Source organism: Rousettus aegyptiacus, unplaced genomic scaffold, assembly GCF_014176215.1.
Source record: "Rousettus aegyptiacus isolate mRouAeg1 unplaced genomic scaffold, mRouAeg1.p scaffold_m13_p_12, whole genome shotgun sequence".
Classification (NCBI taxonomy): Eukaryota; Metazoa; Chordata; class Mammalia; order Chiroptera; family Pteropodidae; genus Rousettus; species Rousettus aegyptiacus.
In genome coordinates, this window is record NW_023416287.1 from 56,471,752 (window position 1) to 56,497,956 (window position 26,205).

The following is a 26,205-nucleotide window of genomic DNA, read 5'->3' on the forward strand; positions in this document are numbered from 1 at the left end:
CCCTCAGCTGGGGCTCTGGGCTGGGGAATTGTGCTGCTGTTTGTTTAAACAACCTGAGTGTAATTGGGATTGTTTGAGATGCCCAAGATGTTTGGGAAAGTGGGGGAAGGGAGATGGCTTGCTGGGGGAGAGAGTCACCAGCAGGGACTTTGACGGGAGTCTGGCTGGGTGTTTGTCAGCTTCCTGATTGCAAAGCCAGCGGGAAGGGTGGCCCTTCCGGCTTGACCGTGGGCACATCGGGGCCTGGGTCAATAGGTCGGATCACGTAGTCTATAAAATATCAAAGATAGCGTTTGAAGGGTGGGTAGGATACAAGAAATATGTAACTTAAAACCAACGATTTCTTTTTACCTGTAACAAACCAAGGACAGCACAAACATATATTCATTTTTCAGATCTTATTTTTTTAAATTCCACAAAAATAGTTATAATAACCAATCCAGATTTCAGCCAGTAAAGGTAAGAATGCTGGGTGAGAATTTCCTTCAGAGTGCTTACATCATTCCTTAGGACGCAGAGGCGCAATTAGGAAATACTCATAGGTCAATGGAAAAAATAAGTCTGTTTTTTATTGTAGAGATCATACCCTTTCCTTTGACCTGGGGAAAAGGACAAAGAGTGTTAAAAAATGAGAAGAATTTGGGAATAATAGAAGGAATCTCCGTAATGCTGGGCCTGGCCAGCAATGCCCTGAGTGATCATTCTCATGTGAATCAAAGTCCCAGTCAGAGGCGTCTGGGTGATGAGGAGACTCCAAAACTAGGTGGGGCTACTAGGAATGCTTACCTCAAGAAAGGCTTAGAAAAAGTGTGGGGCTTCCATTGCATGGCAGACTCCAACACATATTTTACGTTATCACCACTCCAAACCTACAATGTAAATTGGAAGAAAAATAAATGTGGCTCAAAGGGATGAAATTAACTTGCCCGGACCACAAAGTGAAATGGTAAAATCTGAATTTGAAGTAAGATCCTTCTGTTTTCAAGACCAGTCCTCTTTCCACTACACCTTACTCAACCTAACCCCCACACAAACTAATGGATATGTGGAATTCATCACTGTGCTACTTGAAAAACAAACAACCCTCTTTTTGATATGTTAATGAAACGTGAAACATATGCCTTCAGCCAAATAAACAGCATTAAGGAAAGGATTGAAATGTTAATACCTGTAAAACCTACTGATATTCTGATTATTTGTGGATGGAGTACTTGTTATCTTCATTTTAAGACGGCTGTTGTTTTTTGGGAGAAGGCCCTTATATTTTCTTAAAATAAAGTTATGGTCAAGTATTTTGCAACAGATTTGGTGGAGCAACAACTTACAGGGTGCAGTGCTTTTCCGCTGTTAACGCGAACATCTCTGTAATGTGAAAATAGCTTTGCAAAGTTTAAAAAATTTGAAGAGTATTTCGATAACTACTTTTAAGCATTTCTTTCAGAGGAAAAAAAAAACTTTACATACTTCTTGAGCAACTCGATTTTGTGCAGACTTTAAGGTTGGCTACTTTTGCTGCTTTGAGTGGTGCGTATCATTTCAGGGTACGGAGAACCGCAGAGCAAACAGTGGTGTCACGCACAGCACAGAACAGTTGCTGTTTTCATTCCATTTAGCCATTCCATTCTCCTAGGCTTTGAGGGTTTCTTAAGCTATGAACCAAAGAGCTTTTCAGAATCAGACCATGACCACACTTGTTTCAGTGGAAGCTGGTAGCTTCTTCTAGCACTTAGGGTCTTTGACACCAGAAGGCTGCCTGGCTCCGAACAATTTAAATGGAGAGGTCTCTGCTAAGTAAAGGGAATATTTACAATACGGATGAAAGGAAACACAGAAAGACTGACGGGAGGGTACTGGAGAGTCGAACAGTGTCTTTTTATCAATCTATGAAATTGTAGAGGATGTGGAGGGTGAACCTGGAAACTTCAAGGGGGTTGTGATGCTGAGAGCTGTCGTTGGGTAGACACTGCTAGCCTCAAGCCATGCCACGGAGATCACGTGGACACTAGGAATACACTTCCCACTGGCCAAACTGGGGATCTAAGCCAGTGATAGATGAGCCAGGGTTTTCATTTCTTTTTCTCCCATGAAAATGTCAAATCAATAAATTTTAGAATAACATATATACTTTTTGCATTCTGCTGTTCTCTCTAAGGTATACATGGTTGCATTGAGGAATAGTACTTCCATTAGTGCTACTTCCAACACAAATGGCTTTCATTTACTGTGTGTTCAGCATATGAGTTTATATACAAAGTTGATCCTTGAACAATGTGGGAGTTAGGGGTGCTGACCCTCATGCTGACCCTAACTTTCCTTAAAAGTTAGGAAATTTTTCTTAGATTAGAGGGCTATTCTTTTCCTACGCTTTTTAAAGATGCCACCACCTCCTCCAATCCCCATCCCAACTCTGAAATTCTAAACTCCAAGCACTTGAAAGTTTTAAACTGTGTTGGTTTTAATGATGGCAATTTACAATTGACAAATATGTTGGTAATGGGCGTTCTTTCCTGTAGGTTTGTTTAGAAGTAAAAACAATGTGGCTAGTCATAAAAGTTTCTATTTATTTTAGGCTGCATAACTCATTCATTCAGAGGAGGGACCGAGCTTGTGGGCAGAGAATTAGATTTAGCATGACGTGTATAATGTGTTTCATGGCTAAAGAACAAATAGAGACTAATGTCTACAGCCTCAGGAAGAATAATCACCATTTTACTGGATTCGAATTCTGTTGCATAGCATAATCACAGGTTAGTTTAAATAATGCTCTGCCTGTCTCATAATTATCAGTAGGTGAAAAGATACTGAATCAAGATGACTTAGGTATCTGGCTGCAGCAACTTAGTAGATGGTGATGCCATTTTCCACAGAAAGACCCTGAGACAAGTTTATTTGTCACATGTTTTTTTCCCCTGATCATTTCCAAAATGTCATTCTCCTGTCGTTTCTGAGCATTTCCAAAATGATCAAGACAGGAAGTAGGGAGAACCGGTAGGAGTGCTGTGTGTAAGTTCCGTGCTTAAAAGTACATGCCCTGGACTCAAAGTTCATGTGTTCAAATCTCAGTTTCACCACTTACTACCTGAATGTACTTGGGCAAGTGGCCTTATCTTTCCATGTTTCAGTATCCTAATATATAAAATACATAAATTATAGAATTAAGTAAGGTCCTAAACAGTTGACCTTGAACAAGATAAGTTTGAACTGTGTGGGTCCACTTATAAGCAGATTTTTTCAATAACTGTGGACAGTACTGTAGATGTATTTTCTCTTCCTTATGATTTTCTTAATAGTATTTTCTTTCTCTAGCTTACTTTATTATAAGAATATAGTAGGTAATACTTTTAACATACAAAATATGTGTTAATCGACTGTTATCGGTAAGGCTTCCAGTTAACACTAGGCTATTACTAGTTAAGTTTTTGAGGAGTCAAAATTTATACATGAATTTTCAATTGCATGAGGGTCAGCACCCCTAACCCCCACAATGTTCAAGGGTCAACTTTATATATAAACTCATATGCTGAACACACAGTAAATGAAAGCCATTTGTGTTGGAAGTAGCACTAATGGAAGTACTATTCCTCGCTGCAACCAGCACAGTGGACAGCCTCAAGTAATGGTAGGTGTGTCATGGAACATGTTAGAACAAGTTCCCAAACTTTGCTTATGGCTATGAAAAAGAGGAAGCAAGGACTTTGATTGTGGCATTTTGGAAAAAATGGTGGGTTGGGCATGAGAGAGAATAGGAGTTGAATCCTGGAACTAGGAGTAAATTCTCAGAGCTTTACTGTCTCCTTTTGTAAAATGGGGATTAAAAATACCTAAGTGACAGTGTTGTTGTGATGATAAGCAGCGTCATTATGCAAAAATAGTTATGCAGAAAATGTTTGTTTTCTAAATAGAATCTGACTTCTTACTGAATAATGAATCATTGAAGGCATATAGTTGTCTGAGCCTGGAGGCCAGGAGCAGCCTTTGAAATCCCCCCCGGAAGGAGCTGCTGCAGGTCACTCCCAGCCCTGTCACAGACCTTTCACCCATGTGGCCTTTGGTCTGCTTTAGGAGCAGGAACCCTGGACTCTCGTCCTATCTGACCTGGCCTTTTCTTAGGCCCATTGTTCTGAGAGGCCTTGTGCTATTTGATCATCTAAGCTATCAGCAAAAAAGGACAAACTGAGTATCCTTCACTTGGATCCCTGCCTCATGACTCACTAAGAAAGGTGTCCTGCTTGTAGTGGCCAGTCGTTTTGCCTGTCTTCATTCCTCTGTGGTCCCCTTTGGAAGGCGTTGTGCAGGGAGTGGTGGCAGGTGCCTAGGGAGATCGTCTGGTGCCTCTGCCTCTTCAGGACTGTTCGGACTTTGTTCCTTTCACTCCAGTATCAGGCAGGGCCCCAGAAAGGCCCTATGGAAAGCTTGTCACTAGAGAGCTTGTCACTTCCGATAAAACCCTAGACAATTCTACCCCCTCTCCCCACCCCTACACTTTGGGCATATACTGGCCATGGGGCAGCTGACTTGGTGTCCCCTTGATCAGCTCTGGGACCAGGATGTGAGTTGCCAAATTGAAAATGACCTACGTGCCAAAGCCATTAGCATCCCCTATACCTAGTCCTTTTATTTATTATTATTTTAAACTAGGGCCTGAGAAACAATTATTAAGCCCAAGTTATAGGTGATAGTTTTAAGGATCAAACAGGTATGATTCTTCCCATATTTTTTACCTATTAAATGGTGGCGCCAGGGTTTCAAGCCACTTTTTCTGACTGTAGATGGCCTGTCTAGCATTTATTACCCTGCCTGCCAACTCTCCAAAGTCACTCGTTTACTGTGTGATAACCACACTCTTTGGCCTGGCTTGCAAAGACCCCAAGGTAATAAGCCTTCCACCTGGCAGGCAATGCCCTCAGATTTCTCTGCTCTGTCCCTTGGCAGAGATCCCTCTTTCCTCTCCTTCCCTGCCTGAGAATGCCCTGGGTTCATTCCCTGGTTCCCTGGGACTTTGTCTGGCATGCCATTTGCCCCAGAATCTATTTTTCCTTCAAGTCTAGCCAGACCCCTGCCTGCCCACCACACCTTCCCATCCACTTCAGCTCTCAGGAGCTGCTCTTGTGGGCTCTTGTGGCATCCAGTCTCCACTCACAGGAGTGCTGCCGCTGATAATCTTTTGTGTAATTACTGCTTTATTTTCAGAATTTTCTGTTTAATTTGTATCTTCCTCTTCTTCTGTCCCACCCTACACACATATTCCAACTAGTTTATAGGGATCTGGCACAGAACTAGCTTGTGGCTGCTGCAGAGGATTTTCCCCCTTAGGGAGGCAAAGGCTGCCCCTTTCTTGCTTACTTAACACCCTGTTCCGGCTTTGTGAGACGGCAGCAGCTCACCATTAATGATTCCTGTTATTCACACTCTTACTGTCATAATTCAAATTAATTATGAAATGCCCGTCTTCATGAGCTTCCCCATGGGTTGGGTTGCTAGAGAAAGAAAGGTGTTAGAGTCAATAACTTTAATCAGTAACATAAGTAAAGTGTGGGGTTCCAAAGAAAAACCTCTGGAAAGGCCTCCACGGGGCCTGCTCATAATGAAAGGAACAGTACTCCCATGTAACAGGTCCTCATGCATTCTTACTCACACCTACAGATTTAATGTTTATTAAGTGCTGACAACGTACAGAACTGAAAGTTTTTTCCTGTTGTTTGTGAGTGTTCATGTTATTGAAATGAGATGGACAATTAAATATCTTTAATATGATTATATATACATAAAATATATACATACACATATATATGCATGTATATATATACACACATGTTTTTTTTCTTTCTTTCTTTCTTCTTCTTCTTCTTCTTCTTCTTCTTCTTCTTCGTCGTCTGCGTCTTCTTCTTCTTCTTCGTCCTCCTCCTCCTCCTCCTCCTCCTCCTCCTCTCCTCCTCCTCCTCCTCCTCCTCCTCCTCCTCCTCCTCCTCCTCCTCCTCCTCCTCCTTCTTCTTCTTTTTTTTTGCATGTAGTCAGAAAGATCTGGCTAGTTTCAGATCCCTCCTCTGTTACTTGCTTGCTCTGGGACCTTGGGTCTGTCTCTTAAACTCTCAGCCCACTTCTCATCTATAAGATGTGAACTATATGCTTTCCTTGAAAGAGGCATAATTGAGATAGGTGTGTCCAGTAGGGACCAGTAGAGACCATCAGCATCCCCAGGGAGCTTGTAGAAATGCAGAATCTCAGGTCCCACCCCAGAGCCAGGAATCAGAATCTGTATTTAACAGGATTTGTGTTTAACAAGATTCCCAGATAATTTTCATGCATTTTAAAAGTTTAGAATCTGTGTCCTTAAAGGAAGGAATCCAGTAGTTACCCCTTTATCTGTAGTTTCGTTTTCCTTGGTTTCAATCCCCTGAGGTCAACAGTGGTCTGAAAATATTAAATAGAAGATTCCAGAAATAATAAGTTTTAAATAGGGCACCGTTCTGAGTAGTGTGAGAAAATATTACACTGTCTTGCTCTTTCCCACCTGGGATGTGAATCATCCCTTTGTCCAGAGTATCTGCCCTGTATGTAAAGTACAGTAAGATCTGAGAGAGAGAGACCACATTCACATAGGTTTTGTTACAGTATATTGCTACAATTGTTCTATTTTATTATTGGTGATTGTTGTTAATTTCTTACCGTTCCTAAGCTTTTTCATAGGTGTGTATGAATAGGAAAAAAACAATATATATATAGGGTTTCAGGCATCCTCTGGCGGTCTTGGAATGTATCTCCTTCAGATAAGGGGGAGCTGCTATAATCAGTGTATGTATCTATGTGGAGAAGATAAGAGCAGCAGCTTGCATTTGTAGAGTTATTTTCAGCCTTTCCGAAGTGACTTTGTACTCAGAGAGGTGTTGCTGGTTGTAATTGGGTCTTGCTAATGATCAGAAAAATAGCCATTAGGACTTGGGGGCAGGTGGAATTCGAGGTGGATCTGGGAGTGGGTATGGCAGAGAGAGGAGGGGAACTTGTGGACTGTTGGAAGAAGGGAAAAGTTGGAAAGGCAAGAAGGGCATGAGAAAGGTTGGGGTATTTGAGATGGAGGAAGAGTTCTTTAAAGGCCCTGGAGCAAAAGGAGGAGAGAGACAGATTGAAATTAGTCTATTTACATAGAATTTGCTAGAGCAACAACTTTGATAAAAATCACGATACCTTTATACATTAAACTTGATCCAGTATAATATATTCACAACTACAACAGATGATAATAAAGCAAAATTATAGTCATTTTCGAATAATAGATGTTGACGCCGAAAGAAAATTATAGGGATCGTCATTGATCTAACCCTTTTGATCCTGAAGCCTATGTAGTTTTAGGACTTTTTATACCTGCCACCTACAGTGTGATCTAGTTAAATGATCTCTCACTAAACGTTTTTTCTCAGATGGAAAAAAAAAGTACCTGAGTTCATAGGTTGTTATGAGGATTTGATGAGATAATGCATGGAAAGTCCCTAACACAAGCCTGACCCCAATTAAATGATATACTTTTGTCACAGCTGATGACTTGCAGGAGGTAGAGAAAGGAAAACCATTATCAATAACACTACTATTAATAAATATTAAGACCATAAGTTTGAGATTCAAGTAGTTGAATAAATTTCTTGTTGATACCTATCTGGATAATGATGATGCTTGTAATAATAACAACAAAAAAATCAACACTAACCACAAAAATAATTCTAATGTTATAAATACCAACCATAGCTAACACTAATTGGGTGCTTATTATAAGCATTAAATAAGGTACTTCACTTGGATTATCTCATTTGATTCTTCAAACATATATAATTTTATAGCATTACCTCCAGTTTATGGATAAAGAAACTGAGGCCTAGAGAGATTAGTAATTGGCCCAAGGCCCAGAGCTGATAAATGGAGCTGGAATTTGAATCTGGACCAACTGGTTCCATAAATTGTTCTCTTAACCACTATATTAGCTCCCATGATAAAAAAAAAAAAAAAAGAACAAAATGTTCTTTCTATTTGGTGACAATATCTGTGCTGTTTGTTTTCTGGCCCGATGCTCTGATATATTTTAAAGAAAATACATTGCCGCAGGATGAAGAACAGAGAGTAGCTTGAAGACAGAAGAAAGAAGCACACGAACATTTGTTGGTTCACTGTGTGCTAGGTCAGGTGCAGCCACATGCGTGAACTCGCGAATGCTCAAGGTTCTCTGTGGATGTGACCTGCATATTCAGAGAGGGCACAACCAAGGCTCAGAGAGGTTCAGTCCTTTTCCCACTTTACAAGTCTGTAAGCGAAGAAGATGGAATTTCAGCCTGAGAACAAAGCCGACTAGCTCAGAAGAGACCTGGTTCATGAATTGTACCTAAAGGGAATGCACACCCTTCCCTATTTCCCAAAGTCTCCAAAACCTGGTTCCAACTCCAAACTCCTTCATCATAGTCTTCAAACAGGTTGAAGAAACTTCCCCTAAAATTGTCTGAAATCTCATCCTGGAAGGACGCATAAAGCTTCTTTCTAAAAAATTTTATTTTTGACTTATGGTCCACTCATTTCCAATAATTTCAAGCAGTTTACAAATATGCACCTGAACAGAGACTGGAAAATTGAGCAGGAAAAAGAAGTTTAGGCAGAGAACAAGGTTAGTTGCTAAAATATTTGCCGAAAGCCCTGGATCATGTGGGGTGGGCTCTCAGAGTTCTTTAATTGAACTGGAATATTTATTACTCCCAGAGGAATAATAGGCAGAAATATCCAAGCAGCTTTCAGTGGGATCCCTCACAAATCCACAGGCTATGTGAATTACTTACTGTAGGGAATGGGGGATATTTCAAGGCATATTCTGGCCTTAAAGCTAAAGTCTAGGATTGAGGGTCAGGCCCTTCTTTAGTTTGTCTGGCAGTCTCATGATGAGATGAGGAATTGGCTAAAGGGCCATAGCCTCAAGTTCTGTAGCAGTTCTTAAGTTCTTAACCACCTTTTCTCTTTGGTACCAGTTGTACGTAATCTTCACTAAGACACCTTTTCTTCACAATGTGCTCTCTCCAGTGAGCTTGCACATCATTCAACTGACGGGGAAAACACAGCTCTTCCCAGGATGTACAGAGCCTCCATCTCCAAAAAGATAGACTCCCCCTGGTTCTGGGCGAAGGGCGCTGCCTTTAGAGTTTCTCTCATTTTATGGCTATCAGAAAAGTAGGGCGGGAATCAGCCTACATCACCTGGACTCCGCCTTGTGTCAATAGCTCTCACAAACAGAGGGGCCCAGCAGCAGCCTTTTACACTGCCTGGTACTGTACACTGGAACCAGCCTGCATGCTCAACAGAAAGGAAAACAAGTGCCGGCCCTGTTCTGATGGCAGGCCGATAACGCCCGCCCCTCCAGTCAGGGCGCCATTGTTTTCCTCTGCGCCCTCCATCTTCCATTCCAAGCAGCCCTGATAAGTCTGTGCCCCGGGCAGGCTTGTGTTTGAATTGGGGTTTTCAAACCCATTACTCAAAGGGAGGATGTAGACTTGCTTTGGGAAGGGCAAACTCCGGTTTTAAAGAGTAGGAGAGAATAGAGATGATTTATGATTAACTAAGTGGCTCCACTGTTGAGTTTGGTCTCGCTGCCCACTGTTTGAGTCATGGCTCCTTTTTATAGTTGGTGTGTCTCCACTAAGGTGTGAGTTGAAAGTGACCACAGAGAAAGTCAGGCAAGAAATTAATCAAGCATGAGCATTAGGGAAGCCTTGCATATTTTCACTGGGTAAAGGGAGAGGGGCTCTTAGATTTGACAGGGACCCATAAAAGACCAACAGTACCCGAATACATATAATTGGTTTAGACAGTGGTATCACCGAAGATGTAGGGAAACTTATCTGTAAAAGTGTTTGAATGAGGATAATATCCTGCTTAATTCTCTCTACGACAAAACTTTGGGCTCCTTTATAAACTTTCACTAGGAGTAAAGAAATACAAAAGTAGTGTTTTTCCTGGTACCAGCTGGTACTAGGGCAACACGGGGTGGGAGCAGGCAGAGGTGCCGGGCTGTGTGAAGGGCCAAGTGCCTTTGGACTCTTCCATATTTTCTTCGGTTTTGGCCTCATGGAGAAAGTTAAGAGTTAGTTTTCCTCCAGAGTTGGCAAGAGAGTAAAATGTGTGAGCACACTTAAGAAGCCCAAGTATTATACAAAAAGAAAGCAGTATTATTATTTCATTTGGTAATCCCCCCAACTCTGTGAGGAGGATGGATCAGATGGACTGTCCTCCAGTTCCAAAAACTGAAGGCTCAGGGAAGTAAGGGTGCCCATTTAAAGTTACACAGCTCTAAGGACCTGAGCCAGGGGCAAGACCCAGCATCCTTCCTAATGGAAGGGGCAACCTGGCCAGCATGGTAGTAATATAAAATTGAGGATGGAATATAGGGAAGTTGTGAATTTGACTTAAATTTTCCTTTACCCTTTAAGAAATTTAACATATTTTTTTCCAAATTAAAAATCTCTAATGTGGAAACATCCTATATGTGAGAACCACCAGCTTTATTCTCCCACTTGGGTCCTCCAGAACAAGAATTATTCTCTCTGACTGGGCATGTTCTGCTGTAGCACATGGTGTGTGTGTGGTGTAACTTTCTCCCAAGTTTCAAGTTCTAAGATGGAATTCAAATCAAAACACCTTTTGCCTTAAAAACACTTTTACAAGTTAATTTCCCAGGGTAGCCTTTGTAATTTTACTTCAAGTGTAACTCATCAATGTCAAAAAGCCATTTCCAATATTATATGTTTTTCATTGCAAATGCACACACGATATTAAATAGGCTTTATGAGATAGTACAGGGACCTAATTTCCATTTGTTATACTGTTTCTGTTACGAGAGGTTTTATAGGTTCCAAAAAAGGCAGCTTACACATTTAAGAACACCTACCAATTGTTGACAAAGTCTATACTGCTGTCTCTGAAGACAAACATTCCTTATTACAAATTTCTCTGGTACGCAAGGGCATTATTGGGCTGGAGGGTACTAAAACTTAAGCTAAAAGGTGGGCAACAGGAAAACATCAAACGTAAAAACAAATGGAAGAGTCCAAACTTCTCGAAGTCTGGTTCCTGATTATTCTGAATTGGTCTCTTGTTTTTCATGCTCTGGGCATCCTCTCTTCTAATCTGCCAGCACTTTAGACACCAACCCCAAGCCCTCTATGGTCTGTGGTCCTGCATCCTCTAAAAATAAGAAGAAAAGACTTCTGACAAGTCTCATGCATTAGAAATCTTAGTGTTCCAGGAGTCCAGAAGTCATCTTGTCCAGGTAAGACACCTTGCTTCTCAATCTGTGTAGTGGCTCCCGCACTAGTAGTGCAGCAAGCTGGCGCTCCCAAAATATTATTTGACAGATTCAGCTATATATGTACCCTTTGGAGAGCTGGGTCTGGCCCTTGGCTCAGCATCTTAGAGCTGTTTGGCTTTGGATGGGCACCCTCGCTTTATTGAGCTTTCATTTTTGGAGATGGAGGATATAGTACCATCTGATACTTCCTCCTCATGGAGTTGTGGTGAGCATCGAAAGAAATAATAGTGTTGCCTTCTTTTTGGTTAACACTTTGGCTTTTTAAATGTGTTCACACTGTTGTTTCTTAAATTCTATTGTGTAGACTGCATTTCAAAACTAGGAATCAAATTTATGTAGTTGTTCACATCTGACTTGAACAAATAAATAAAGGTATGAATTATTATTCAGTCAGCTAACTTTAGACCTGGACCCATCTTTCCATCCTAATTTTCCCTTCTGCTTTTTTCATTAGCCCCCTCCCCCACTGTGATCACTGTTTCCCTTTTGCAAACATTTTTACTCTTACTTGTGGGCCAAGAGCCTATTAATTAGGAGCTGGTCTGTAGGCCCCTTTGGGAGCTTGTTTGGACTCTGCTCATGAAGCAGTCTCACTATAGTTGATTCATTATGTGGCCAGGGGCCAATGGTTCAGTTTTGCTGCAGCCTTTCCATGAAGGAGCTCGAGCCTGGGACCGGGGAGCACTGCTGGCTTTTGGCTCTGCCGAGCCTTCCTAATGTGTTTGTAAATCTTTTGAGTTCTGTAAGTAGCCCAGCTCACTAGATTGCTTAAGCACAGACCTGGAAATCAGCCATGTTCAAGTACTTATTCTAATATTTCTCATCCAGATTTGAGTGTATCCATTTATAAGATGGTTATTAATATTAGTTCCTCCCCAAGGTCCCCAATCAGGCATTTTCCTATTGAGCCACTCTTATGGTGTGTGGAGTAATTTCACAGTTGTCTTACAAATCTGACATTTCAGGGTCTCTCCAATGCCGTTCCAACCCAGTTCGCCCTATTTTCATGCTTCTATATTTTGTTCTGGCCAAAAGGGACTTTACTTTCCTTTTTGGCTCACAATTTTCACTCTCTGGGATCTGGACCTTCTGACATATTGTCCAGCAAATGCCTTCTAGAACCATAGGCTTTTGGAGACAGAAGGAGGTCAGGTGGACACTCCAGGACAGCGAGGCAACCCCCTCAGATCTCTCACTGCCCTGTGAGGGATTTTCTTAGGACAAAACAACAAACTGCTTTGGGGTGGGTGTACTGTTACCAGTGACTCTGTGTTTCTTCTTTTGCGTACGTGTCTTATCCTCCCTGCCACTGTGCTATGAGTCAAGACATTCTGTGCTTATATTTTAAAACAATGACTTAAAAGAAAAATATTTCCTCTCCGGAGAAGGCCAGATCTCTAAAGTATGAATGAAGTGAATGTGATGTTTATAAAATTCTTGCGGATGGAGGGTGAAAGAGCCTTTAAGCCAACATTCAATAATGAAAAAAAATCAATGAAAATGTTCTTATGAAAAGAAACTGGCCAATCTGTCTTTCTTTGTGGATCTCACATTTCTTTGCTCAAACAACTTTCTTCCATCTTATAGCTACATGGGAAATGGAACATAAAATGGCAGAACAATGAATGATTTTTCAGTTTTGTCAACCACTTGTTTTATCTATTAATAGATTTCTATATTAGTTTATTTTAGATGATTATACCTGTATCATTAAGAACATTTTTACTGATGAGCCTTTTAGAAGGTGATCCCAAAAAGATGAAATTGATGGTTAAATTCACCAGTCCCTCACACAACAAACAGTCTCAGATGCAGCCATGACCAAAGACACAGACAGAAAAAGGCATGAATGCACAGAAGGTGTAAAATGAATTTATAAATGATGGACATTAAAGTGGATTGAGTATCTGAAAGGAACTTCACTGCAACTGCAGCCCATGTGCCCTGACTAGCATCACCAGTTTCTCATTCTGGCCTGTTTTGGTACCACATCAGATTGAAAAAGAGCATTTATTATAAGGACATTTATGAATGTGCGGTCTAGTCTTCGTCAAATTATTTAAAGTAGCAAAACTTCAAAAAAAATCTAGATGTCTATTGATAAGGATCTAGTTAAACAGATCATGGCACAGCCACAGAGTAAAATATTATACATTTGTTAAAGAAAAAAAGGCAAATATTCCTATATTGATATGGAAACATTTTCAAGATATATTGTTCAGTTACACAAAAATCAAAATGTTGATCAATGGGTATAGTATGTGATCTTTTGTGTAAAATACACCAAGTACTAGATATTTGTATATACTTACGTGTGCATAGAATATTTCAGAAAGAAAACACAAGAAATTGGTACTGATAACTTTTTTTAGGAGAGGAAAACTGAGAGAGTGGGGGAGAGGGAGACATTTTCCAGTGGGAACTTTTTTGTATGGGTGGCAGCTTTGTTGTGTGTCACCTTGGCTAGGCTGAACTTTATTTCTCAGAATTCCTTTCTGTATGTTCCAGTTAGAGTATGCCTCTGAAGAGATTACTTATGTGAGCTTTGGAGGGTGGACGTGAAGCAGAAACTATTTTGTAGTTCAATATGTTGTTGCTTATCTTTAGCTGTTCTTGTTGGCATGGGACAGCAGCCAAGCCTACAATGGCTTACCTTCCCTTGGTCCCTTTTTCAGCTTTTCTGACTTCTGGGCCAACTCTGAATGCTGTGTTTAGCTGCATGATGAAAGCACGGCTTTTCCTGAGGGACAACAACATCAGAGACACGTGTTTTAGTCCATCCTCATGGGTTCTAGCACATACTTATGAGTTCCTACTTGTCCTTGCTCTCCTCTGCTTTATATCCATCTTCTTGTGGACTTCAAGCTATAACAACAGATATGAAGACAATAGCCCTACAGAGACTACATAATTAGCTTCTACAATTGCATATAAATTCCTTATTGTGTGTATATGTATGTGTATATCTCTTAATGATTCGTCTTCTCTGATTGAGATTTTTAAACACATTCATACATTGCCCATTCAAAAATTAAATAAAAATTTAGAAGAGATTTAAAAGTCAGAGACTGAATCCTACTATTCAGATCATGTTAGATGTTGAAGGAAGAAAGCTTGCATTCAAGTTAGGAAAGTTAAAGCTGCTACACAATTGCTGGGGAAGTCACAGTTCATATGAGCAATCTCCTAAGAGAAAAGATGGGACTCCAAGGAATGTTGTTAGGTTCCTGTGACAGCCAGATCATCTTGTATCAGTTAACTCTCATGGCCTAACCAACCAGCCACCTTTATTAGAATAAAGCAGCCATCATTTTATTTACTAAGGATTCTGTATATCGACAATTTTTGCTAGGTCAAAAAGGGCAGCAATTCTGCTGGTCTTACCTAGGCTGATTCACCAGCTTTTCTGGAGCCAGATTGTCTAAGATAAACTCACTCACATGTCACATGGTTAGTATTGGTCACGGGCTGAGTCATGTATCCCCAGCAAACTGTCCTGGGGTCCTTCATGTTCTGTGTGTTCCCAAAGCAGTAAAACAGAGGGTGCAAATCTCAGTGCACAAGCCCCTTTTAAGCCTCTGCTTATATTATGTTGCCAGTGTTCCACTGGCCAGAGCAAACCACATGTCCAAGCATAGAATTGATGTACAAGGAGCTACAAGGATATGAACAACTACAAGGATATGGACACGGGGATGCATGATTGGGGACCATTACTGTAATAATCTATTGTATCATCCAATCACTGGCAAAGGGATGTATTGTATTCTGTGTCACCGAGATAAAAGATAAATGAATGAGACTGATGGAAAGCCTCGTTAAGTTGTGTCTTATGCTTCGTGACCCGCCCCCCTACACGCCCCCCCAACCCTCAGGGAATGCCTGGCCCAGGGCCTTGTATATGATGAGTACTCAAAAACTGTTCGTTACCCTACTGTCTGTAAGACATTGTCATCACTAGCGTAGCTGGGGGCTTAATTAAGAACACCTGTGATTACAGCCTGAGCCCCACTGGATTCCAGCTGGCATGAGGAACTGGAGAAGAAACATTTTTGGTTTCTGTTTTGGGGTTTATGTGCTTCTGGTGAGGTCATTATGTTAGCCTGTATCTCAACCTCTCTACCTAGAAATTTTGAGTAAGTAGTATTATAATCATGATCCATCTGCCTTTCTGGGCAGAATGGTTTTATTCCTCTGTTTTTGTACTTTTGTTGCAATTTTTAAATGCCTCAAAAATCATAAAGGATAAGATCCAACTTATAAGTGTTCCCAGAACAATTCCTTTAGTTTCTAAAACTATTTTTTAAGTCATTACAAGCAAATGGTTTAAGAGCACACATAAAGTAAAAAATATTTATATTGAGAACCAATAGTTTCTCTTTTCCTTTCTCTTTCCTCAGAGGCAACCACTTTCTACTCTTCTGGTAATTCCATCATATTCTTATGTTTTATATATATATATATCTGTAAACAGCATACAGTTTGTTTTGCTTTTTCTATCCTTTTAATTGGTGTGTTTGGTCTATTTACATTTAATGTAACAATTGATTTGATTGGATTTAAGGTCAACATTTATAATTTGTTTTTAGTTATCTCATTTAGTTTTTGTTATTTTTATCTTTTTCTTTTCTGACTTCTTCTGGAATAATCAAGTATATTTTTATGTAAAATTTTCCATTTTATCTCCTCCACTGGATTTTTAGCTATAAGTCTTTGTGTTACTTTTTAGTGGCTGTTATGCAACATTAACTTATGTCTACCTTGAATTAATATTGTACCACTTTATATATAATGAAAGAATCTTACAATAGTAGTAAACTTCCATTTATCTTCCTTCTACTCTTTGCTATTTATTATACATTTACTATATATAGTGGTATATATTTTACTTCTACATATGCTATAAACTCACAACACATTATCATTATTTTTACACTAAATGCCCAATTGTCTTTTAAAGAAATTTAATGAGGAAAAAAAGTATTTTATATTTATCCACATAAAAGTGTTTCGTTTTTAGAGCACTTCATTCCTCAGTCTACATCTGTTTCTATCAAGTATCATTTTCCTTCACCTGAAGAAAACAGGTCTGTTTTCTGAAAATGTCTTTACCTACATTTTTAAAGGATGTATTCACTAGATATAAATTCTGGGTTGTCAGGTTTTGTTTTTCAACACTTTATGATGCCATTTTGTTGTCTCTTGGCTCATTTTATTTTTTTATGATAAGTTGTTGTTCACTTGTTTATTGTGTATAATTTCTCCCTACCCCTTAGCCGCTTTATTTTCTCTTTAGCTTTAGTTTGCAGCAAGTTGATGATGTGCCTAGGTGTGACTTTCTTTTCTTTTTTATGCTTGTTGGGGTTTGTAAAGATTTTTGGATATGTCAGTTGACTTTTTCATCAAATTTAGAAATTTTTTGGTCATTCGATATTCACAAATTTTTTTTTCCTTTCCTGATAGCTCTTCTACCTCTGAAGCTCCGATTACCTGTATGTTAGATAATTTAATATTGTCCCACAGGTCACAGAAGCTTTTAAAATGATTTTTAGTCATTTTTTTTCTCTGTTCTGTATTGATGGCTTATATTGACATATCTTAAAGTTCACTAATGCTTCATTTTTTTAGTTTCTAACATGTTATTAAACTCCAGTGTAGTTTCCACTTCAAAATTCATATGAATTTTTTTAGTTATAGAATTTTTGCTTATTTTTTATAATTTTTATTTTTTGCTGTGATTCTCCCCAATCTATTCACTCATTGTGTCCAGCTTTTTATTTGTAATGTCTAAACATATTTATAACAATTGTTTCAACCCATTTCCCATTTTCCCTGAGAATATTTGCTGGGGATGCTTGAGGCTGCAGTGTTTGTTCCGAGATAACTCATGGATTCCAGTCCTAACCTTAGCCCCAAAGTAGCCACAAAATATTTTGCTTTATTATTATTTTCGCGTTGCTCTTGTATAACGATAGTCTTTGGAAACAAATGACATCATTCTACTTATAACATTCTTTTTTTTAGTAGTGGTATTTCCATTTACAAAATATAAAATTTCAACCTCTGAAAATGTCACTCCTAGAAAATGTAGCATTCCTATGTGTGATGTTAAATTAATGCTGGCAGCTAGCTGCACTTTTTTTTTTTTTTTTCCTAAACAAGAAAAGGGTTAAAGTGCTTGCCTGCCAATTCCAATTTTTGTGTCATCTCTCAGTTTGTTTCCATAGACTTTTTGCTTTCCAGGTTATGCATTACACTTCTCTGTTTTTTCACATATCTAATAATTTTTGTTGGTTTACTGGACGCTATGTGCTCTATTTATGATAGTCTAGATTTGCTTTATTTTAAAATGCATTGGATTTTTTTTCTGGAATGCTTTACTTTCCTGGTGGATAAATTGGATCATATTAAGGTTTAGTTTAAGTTTTTGTTAGGGTAGGCCCAGGCAAGCCTTTACTCTTAGGATAGAGTAGCCGATTTTCCAAGTGTGATATTTCTGGAGTTTCAACTGAATGCTTGAGATATCCAGTGATATTTGAGATACCTCTCTAATCTTGCAGGTTAGAACTCCAATTCTCCCAGTACTACCCAATTTCCAGAATCAATCTGTTCAGCTCACATGCTCACTCCCACTCTGGCCCCAGAACTGTTTGTCTGCTATATCTCGCAGAATCTCTCTCTGTACATATATGACTTAATACTCAGCTGAAGACTCAAGGACACCCTTTCACAGATTTATGGAACTTCCTGGCTCACAGTTACTTCTGTTATCCTTCTATATAAATTCTAGTTGCTCGGCAGCCCTGTATTCCAGTCTGTTTCTTTCATAGAAAGACTGTTGCTTTCCATTTGGCTCTACTTCCCGTTCCCTTGGTTTGGAAGGTATTCCCAGCAGAAAACTGGGATAAATGTGGGACTTTCTTTGCATATTTTCCTTCTCTCAAGGACCATATCCTTGTGCTATTTTTTGATCCTTAAAAGAGTTGATTCACATATTTTTAGTTTTATAATTGTTTAAGGTTATAAAGTAAGTCTAAAACTTATTAGTCAATTGTGTCCAAACTAGAAGCCTGTCTTCTATATTTATATTTCTAATTAATACGGGTATACTTGATTCATCAATCTTAGACATTAACCATTGGCTTCCCATTATGGAATAATAGCTTTTTAAAACTCTTTGTTTCCTATCCTTATTCTCATAATATAATTATACCCTAATTCTGATTATATTCATATTCAGATTTTCATTATTACAGAATTATAAATCCTATTCATGGCTAAACCAAATTGTGCACTCTGCTCACACTTCCTTTCCTGTTCAAGTTTTGTTTTTCCTGAAATTGATAATGGTTGGTTTATTTTATCTGCTTAGTTTTCTTTAAATGTCTATGTGTCCCCTGCTCATCAATAGCACTTTTACTTTTAATTTTAAGTACTTTTTAATAACATTTTCTACTGGAGCTTTTGACTTTCTGTTTCCATTTGAAATGGTTGCTTGGCCTGTGGTTAAACAACTGATGTCATGGAATGGCCCTTCACTCTCATACTAGGAAATCCTTTCCTTCTTTTTTCTGATGGATTCCCTGCTTGCTGGATCCATGTTTCACTCTCTTTTGATTTACTTTTTCATTTCTGTGGACCATATTCTCCAGTATCTTCCTGAGAAAGGGTGCAAAGGAAGTACATTTTTTATTCTCCTTTAACATTTAAAATAAATCTTTATTCTACTCTCACACATGATTGATATTTGACTGGGTATGAAATTTCAAGTAGAAAATAATGTTATACTCAGAATTTTGAGGATATTCTCTTATTATTGTCTGTCATTCAATAATGGTATCGAACAGTTTGATTCCATTCTCATGTATGACCCTTTAAGAATAACCTAGAGTTCTTTTCTGGAAGCTTTTAGAATCTTCTATTAAGTTACTTGTGAAGTTTGCTGACGCTGTGTCTTATGGATCTTTCTTCATTCTTTGTGCTATGCGTTGGACTTTTCAATCCAGAGGCTTTTGTCCTTAAAACTTTCATATTCATATATATATAGTTAATTTCCTCCCTTTTCTGTAGCAGTTTGCTAGGGCTGTCATAACACACTGAATGGCTTAAACAATGGAAATTAATTTTCTTATGGTTCTGGGGGCTAGAAGTTCAAGACCAAGACATTGACAGGTTTGGTTTCTTCTGAAGCCTCTCTCCTTGACTTGCAAATGGCTGCCTTCTCCTGAAGCCTCTCTCCTTGACTTGCAAATGGCTGCCTTCTCGCTGTATCCTCTGTGCATGTGCATCCTGGTGTTTCTCCCTCTTTTCAGGAAATATCAGTTATATTGGATTAGGGCTCTACCTTCATGACTTCATTTAACTTAATAATCTCTTCAAAGATCTTATCTCTAAGATAAGATCTTTTTTACATATTTCTGGAATTCCTTGTATTTGGAACCAGGACTTCTCCAGAAAATGACTCTCTTGTTTTATTATGGAGAAATACGGGGCATAGGAATGGTGATGGTGAGGAGTATATGCCTGACTGTGTAATGTAGAGGTGGGGTACTGATTGCTTTTTACACAGACTTTCAAGCAATCTTTCTGTGTTCAGCACTACTCTCTTATCCCTATCTATTCCATAACTGCTGTTTCTGATACTTGAACATTTTGAGCATTTTGCAGAATTAATTGTATTGCTGTCTATCCAATATATCATATCCCGCAAAACACTTAGGTGTGATCTTCCTCCTTTGTGCTGAATCAATTACCACTTTTTCATCAAATTTTGCCCTTCCTGTATATTTGTTTGAGGTTACAGATCTTTTAGTTTCATTAAATTTCTAATTTTGTGTTAGTTTCTTATTTTCATTGTTTCAGAATTTTAAAAAAATTATTTTGAGAAGAGAAGCAAATGGAAATGTCTTTCTTCTGCCATCTTAAAACCAAATTTTTGAAATTAATAGCTTTCTCCCCCTCTTCCTTCCCTTTCTTTTCTTACCCACCCTCTCCCATCCAGGACCTCAAAATACTAGAGATCAAATTATTCATATTCTTCAGCTCTTTGTTGTTTATGCAAAGCCTGTGTCTTCACAGTGACAGAAACTAAAATGAGAGAAAAAAAAGGCAAATTAACAAGCAAATATCTAATTACAGAAATAAACACAATGGAGAAAATGAATATGATGCTGTGAAAGAGAGTAAAAGAGAGAAGTTAGGGAGGTATTTAGAGAGAGTGGCCAGGGAAGGCTTCTCTGAAGAAATGTCATTGATGCTAAGGCTTGAAAAGGAGTTGGTACCTTGAAGAGGTGGAAAGGGTGTTTAAAGAACTAGGAGGAGCCAGTGAAGCTGGAGTGTGGTGACTCCAATGAGATTGCAGAGTTGGGCAGGGGCTAGTCATACAGGGTCTTTTAGGCCAGCTGAGAGCTTGAGATTTTATCTGAAGTGCAATAGAAAGCCATTGGTGTTGGGCGAGGGGGGAGGAGGAGAGAGGTTTAAGCAGATAAGTGACATGGTTTCTGTAGTCATAGCTTTTAAAACATCACTGTATATGCTGTGTGTGAAATAGATTGGGGGGTGCATGTAGGAGTCTAAGTTGGGGGATAGTCAGGGGCTTATTGCAACAGTCAGTTGGGGGATGATAAGTGGCTTTGACTTGAGGGGGCAGTTGTAGAGACAGAGAGAAGTGGATGGAGTCAGGGTTTATTTTGGAGGTAGACCAGACAGGATTTGTGAAGGATTAGATGTGAGGGGTGAGGGAGAAGAATGCAGAAATTTATAGACAGTACGTGTGGGAGCCTTTAATCACCTCCCCCAGCACCCATAACTTACTTCTGAGATATTGGTATCCTTGTAATATCCTCTGAAATGGCCATTCTAGGATAGGTCCACATGCATGTGTACCAATGGAGTGGGAATACTCTAAAATGCTTAGATAGGAAATGACATTTTTGAAAAGAGATCTGTACTTATTTCAGGCTATTGCTACCAGGTTTGTGGGGGGAAAAATGATGATAATTAAAATGGAGATGACGATGATGATGATAATAATAGTAATGATGATGATGATGATGATAATAATAATAATAATAATAATAATAACTAGCATCTGTTGAGTGCTTGCTATGTATCAGGCACATACCACCCTCTGTGAAAGGTCAGGTATCTCCTCCTCAGTCACATAGGTGGACAAGACAGGATGTGACCCCAGGCAGCCGGATTCTAGAATCTATTATCTTTCTCATTCTGCTATTTAATTAGCTCTGACTGTGGGCAGATGAATCTTGCCAGAAATTGCCATCGAGCACCTTTTTTGGGTGTGAAACCAGTAAGATCAAGTTCAAATACAATCAATATTTGAGATAAAGCTTATAATTTTAGAACCCAAATGAAAAACCACCACCACCACTATTATCGCAAATAATCAAACAACAGCAAAAACCTGAAAATCAAAAAGGCCTACCCTGGCTGATCTCAGAAGTCAGGATCCCTGTCAAAAGCTCGAGGTTCCCACTGGCTCTTCCTGAGTTGGGCAAGTTACTCACCTCACCTCAGATAACTCTGGCCTATGCACTCCTCCTGTCAGGGACTTGATGAAGATGAGTCAACTTTTAAACTTTCAGCTGAGAGCTAATCATTAACCAGACTGATTTCTGCCCGTCCTGGGCCTTAGCTTCCACTGCAACTCAGACACAGGACAGTCTGGGACACCATCAACCTTGGAGATGGCAAGGCTGTACGTTTTTAATTACAGGGAGACACCCTTATCTCTGGCAATCCTTTTCTCCATTAATTTACACCTTCCCTTATCTTTTTCATCTATTGTCTCCTTGCAATGACCAGTAGTGCTCCTGCACTGTCACTGTGCATCTGAGTATAGGCGCGCCTGTCCCTCAGCTGACCCCTGGGGGAGCCTCATTTGTCTCCCTGCCAGCCCTCCCTACTCCTGACCCTGTCCAGGCTCTCTTTGATCTGCCCCTGCTCTCCTCTGCCTTCACCCAGAGTTCTCCTTTCTCCTTTTCAATGGAGGTCCCTGCCCATTCTAGGAATTCTCCTGAATCCAGGAGACAGTGTTTCTGGGAGCAGAGCCCCTTTGTCACTCCAAAAGGATGGAAGGCTAGAAGGGGAAGTGGGTATTTGCATAGCCAGAGGAATGGGTCTTGAGAACACAGAGGGTGTTTGTCCCCTGGGCTCCTAATCAGAAGAGAAGGGGGTTGGAGCAGGTAGGCAGGAAGCAGGGCCAGCTTTAACTCAGCCTTCCACAAGCAGGCGCACATGGGGCACCTACTGTGTGCCAGGTGCTGTGTGATGTAGCCAAGATATGAAACTGGAGAAGACCTGGTCTGTCGGCTCACCAACCCTTTCCTAACCCTGGACATGGGGAAGTGGCGAGGCAGGAGAAGGAACTTGACCTTGGCAGGCAGAAAACTGCTTGGGCACCCAGATGCTGACCCCTGGTGGGGGCTGTTCAATGAAAGGGCCCCCAGCTAGATGCTAGCCCTCAAGCCCTCCTGTTAACCTCACCTGTTTCCAGCCTGCTTTGAAGGATAACTGTTGAAGCCTGTAAGGGTTTCCATGCTTCTCTTTTTCTCTAGGTGACTCTTCAGTATAGAATTTCTCCCTGAAATGCCAGTGCAGGGCTGATCCTGGGCATTCTGCCACCTATAGCAAATAGAAAAGGAAAGTGTGCCCTTACTGTCGCCACCAATGTTTGCTGTGGCCTGCAGCGGCGGGGGTGGGGGCACTGGTAGGGCGAACACACCTGCCTGATGCAAGGAACCCTCCAGTGACCAGTCGGACCGCCTCGTTGGGTGCCAAGGGAAAGCCAAGCACTGCCAGGCCTCTAAGGACCCCTGGGCAGCTCTTTATAGCATTCCAGTGTTCATTTTCAGGTCGAAAGCTTGAAGTTAAAAATATTTTTTAAACTCCAAAAACCTGAGGATGAGGGAGGTGCAATCCTTCGAAAAGACTTCCTTTTGTTTTGCATGAACTAGGGCCACAGGAAGGTTTTGAGCAGAAGAGTAACATGGTTGACTTAATTTTTAAAATAACTACTTTGACTATTGTTGAAGAATAAACTGGAGGTAGGGGTGAGTTGGAGCAGGGGGCCACCTGGGAAGTCATTACCATAATGTAGGGGGTGATGATGGCTCGGTCTAAGTGGGACCATGGATGTGGTAAGAAGGCATCCAATTCTGGATATATTTTGAAGAATAGGGTTGAAGGGATTTTCTGATGGATTAGATGTGGTGTATGAGAGAAAGAGAGTAGTCAGGAATGACTTCAAGGGCTTGGCCTGAGAAACTAGAAGGATGGAATAGCCATTTGATGAGAAGGCTAAGATATAAAATTATCTCATGCACCAAATCTTCTGACTTTCTTCTGACTTTACAGCAGCTACACACATGAAGGAGTGGAAGGGAAGAAAGCTGCCTTTAGCATCTGGCATAGGGCCTCACGCACTGTCAGCAGGCCATGTGGAAGCAATGGAAAAAAGTGAAAAGGAACAGAAAAGGAGAGCAAATATTTGTTTAATGGTATCTGAACAGATCCTCGGCTTCTGAGAGCCAAGTGGTCCTATAGTCTGGGACGGACAGACAATGGGTCAAGGAAATGTTGGGGTCAGAATGAGCTTTCGTGTGGATTTTCATCTGGCATTTGGTCTCTCTAACTTCATTTAAAAAGTTGCAGAACTGTGACAATAATGTCTGCTAACAAGAGCATATCACAGAGATGTTGTAAAGATAAATAAGATGCTTGATATATATATTTTGGAACAAATTGTAGGATAAGTACTATATAAAAGCAAGGTATTATTCCAGAACAACAAAACAAAACACCTTAGTTGGTCAGCTTCCCTTTTTCAGCAATCTCAGCTGTTTGAACTGTGCTTGAGGACAAATAACTCAGAAAAGAAAGGATATCCACTAATGCTCAGGGACTTCACAAATCGGAAAGCTTTATAGATTCTTACTTGACACCTAGGAACTCTGAGTTTAGAAACATTAGTAACTCATTTTGATTGTCTAGTAGAGGAGGCCAGAGCAGGAGTCAGTATAGCCGTGGAGTGGTTAACCGGTTGCATGACTCTGGATTGGACAGCATGACTTCCCCTCTGGCCTCCAGCTGTGTGAAGAAGGGCAAGTTAATTTCTGTCGCTAAGGGTAGTAATAGTACCTCCTTCATAGGGAACTTATAAGGATTAAATGAAGAAATATTCCTGTAGTGTTTAGCACAGGGTCAGGTACATAGTAACTCCCAATTAAATAGCTATTAATATTAGCATTATGTTATTATTGATCAGTATCAGCAGCAAAGTAGGTGCTATATAAATTAGAATGCTAAAAGCGATTTTTAAAAGTTATAGACTAGCACTGAGGGAAAGAGGCAAAAAAGCATATAATTTAAAAATAATAAATTCCATGTCAGTGTGAAGCAAATCGGCTTGATACACTTTAATAGCACTTGGGAGCATCATGTTGTACAATGTTGAAGTATAATCATTAAATAATTTAAACTATCCTGAGTTATTGAGATGTTGTTCAGCACACTCTATTTTACAAGGCAGGGAAGAGGCAGCATGCTCTATTTTAGAAGGCATAATTCAGTTAAAACAGTTTTTGTGCAGGCACTTGTGTGGAACAGATTGTAAACCAATAATGCCAAATAAATGAAATGCCTTTCTTTGCAGATTTCCAGGGATTTACCCCAACAATGATTTGAAAAATTATTTACCTAAGGGCTATGATTGTTCTTGGAAAAATGCTTTTAGAGTACATCACAATCTTCTTACATATAAGCCAACGAAATTGTGTCATGTTTTTAAAATGTCAGGTACAGAACCCTCAAAACTTTGCACAGTGAGTTTCCAATTTGATAGCTAGAATTAACGGAAGTGTGTGGTGAATAATCTCCTTGGGGTATAAGTCAAAGATGAAACTGGTTCGAAACAGTAGATTTTCATGCATATTAACAACACACACACACGTCACATGGCATTTATTTCAGGAGAACATATTTAAAATCACAAAGTAGGACCTATCAGATGAGAAATGCAGACGTCTGTAAGGGGATAATGAGATAGGGTATTTACAATATAGAACTTAGACCTTCCAAGCTTCTCCAAGTTCTTGTCTGATATTGTTCTTTCTCGTTATCTGAGCAAACCAGACCTTTGGCTTCAGAGGGCCAAGCGGTCCCTCCAATTTGGGTTCTCGGGCTCTTTTCTTGCTTAGTTTATTCCAATAATTTCCTTCTGGTCCCTAGGCAGGCCACCCTTTGGGCTCTGTCGACCCAAAAACTCAGTCTGGTTTTTTGGTGGGTGGTGGGGATGGGTCTCACTCCTCTTCCAATCTCCAGTTTCTAGCATAGAATTTGGTCCATAGCAGGCACTCAATAAATGTTTGTAGAGTGGGATTAGATTAGCATGGCTGAGAATTAGCAGTGCTTCCTCACTTCCTGAGCCACCTGGGTTCACACTGCCTGGAGTGCCTTGGCCTAGACAGCAGGACTGGCCCTGCAGACGCCCTTATCTTCAGCCCCTGTGGGGGTCGGGAGAGGGGCTGGGGAGAGGGTGGGAGGTGTGGCAGGCTGGCCAACTCTTCCTCCTGTGGACACTAGGCCTGGTGCTGGGGAGCGTCCAGCCAGGCTCTGCTTGAAGGCCACCAGTCTGGCTGAGCATGTGGATTGCCCTGAAACAGCATTTTCCCAAGGCTTGGCTGTGCTAATTATTCCTTCCCCTGCTGGTGCTAAAACCTTGGACTCGAAAATGAAATCAGGGGAGGGGTTGTGGAAGGGCAGAGGGGAAGGAAAGAAGTTAATAAGCAGAACAAGGTCATCCATCTGCTGCTGCTGTCCGCACTCCTTATCTGTGACGCTACCAGCCCCAAGGTCCC

At 40.2% G+C, this 26,205-nt stretch overlaps 1 long non-coding RNA gene across 1 annotated transcript; it reads right to left on the minus strand.

Moving 5' to 3' along the window:
• Window positions 1–799: 799 nt before the first annotated feature.
• Window positions 800–21,865, minus strand: LOC107497994. The gene is made up of 3 exons (XR_001593931.2): window positions 21,774–21,865; window positions 13,983–14,069; window positions 800–869 (listed from the first exon to the last, which is right to left on the minus strand). It is a non-coding gene; the product is annotated as an uncharacterized LOC107497994 (long non-coding RNA).
• Between the last annotated feature and the right edge of the window lie 4,340 nt (window positions 21,866–26,205).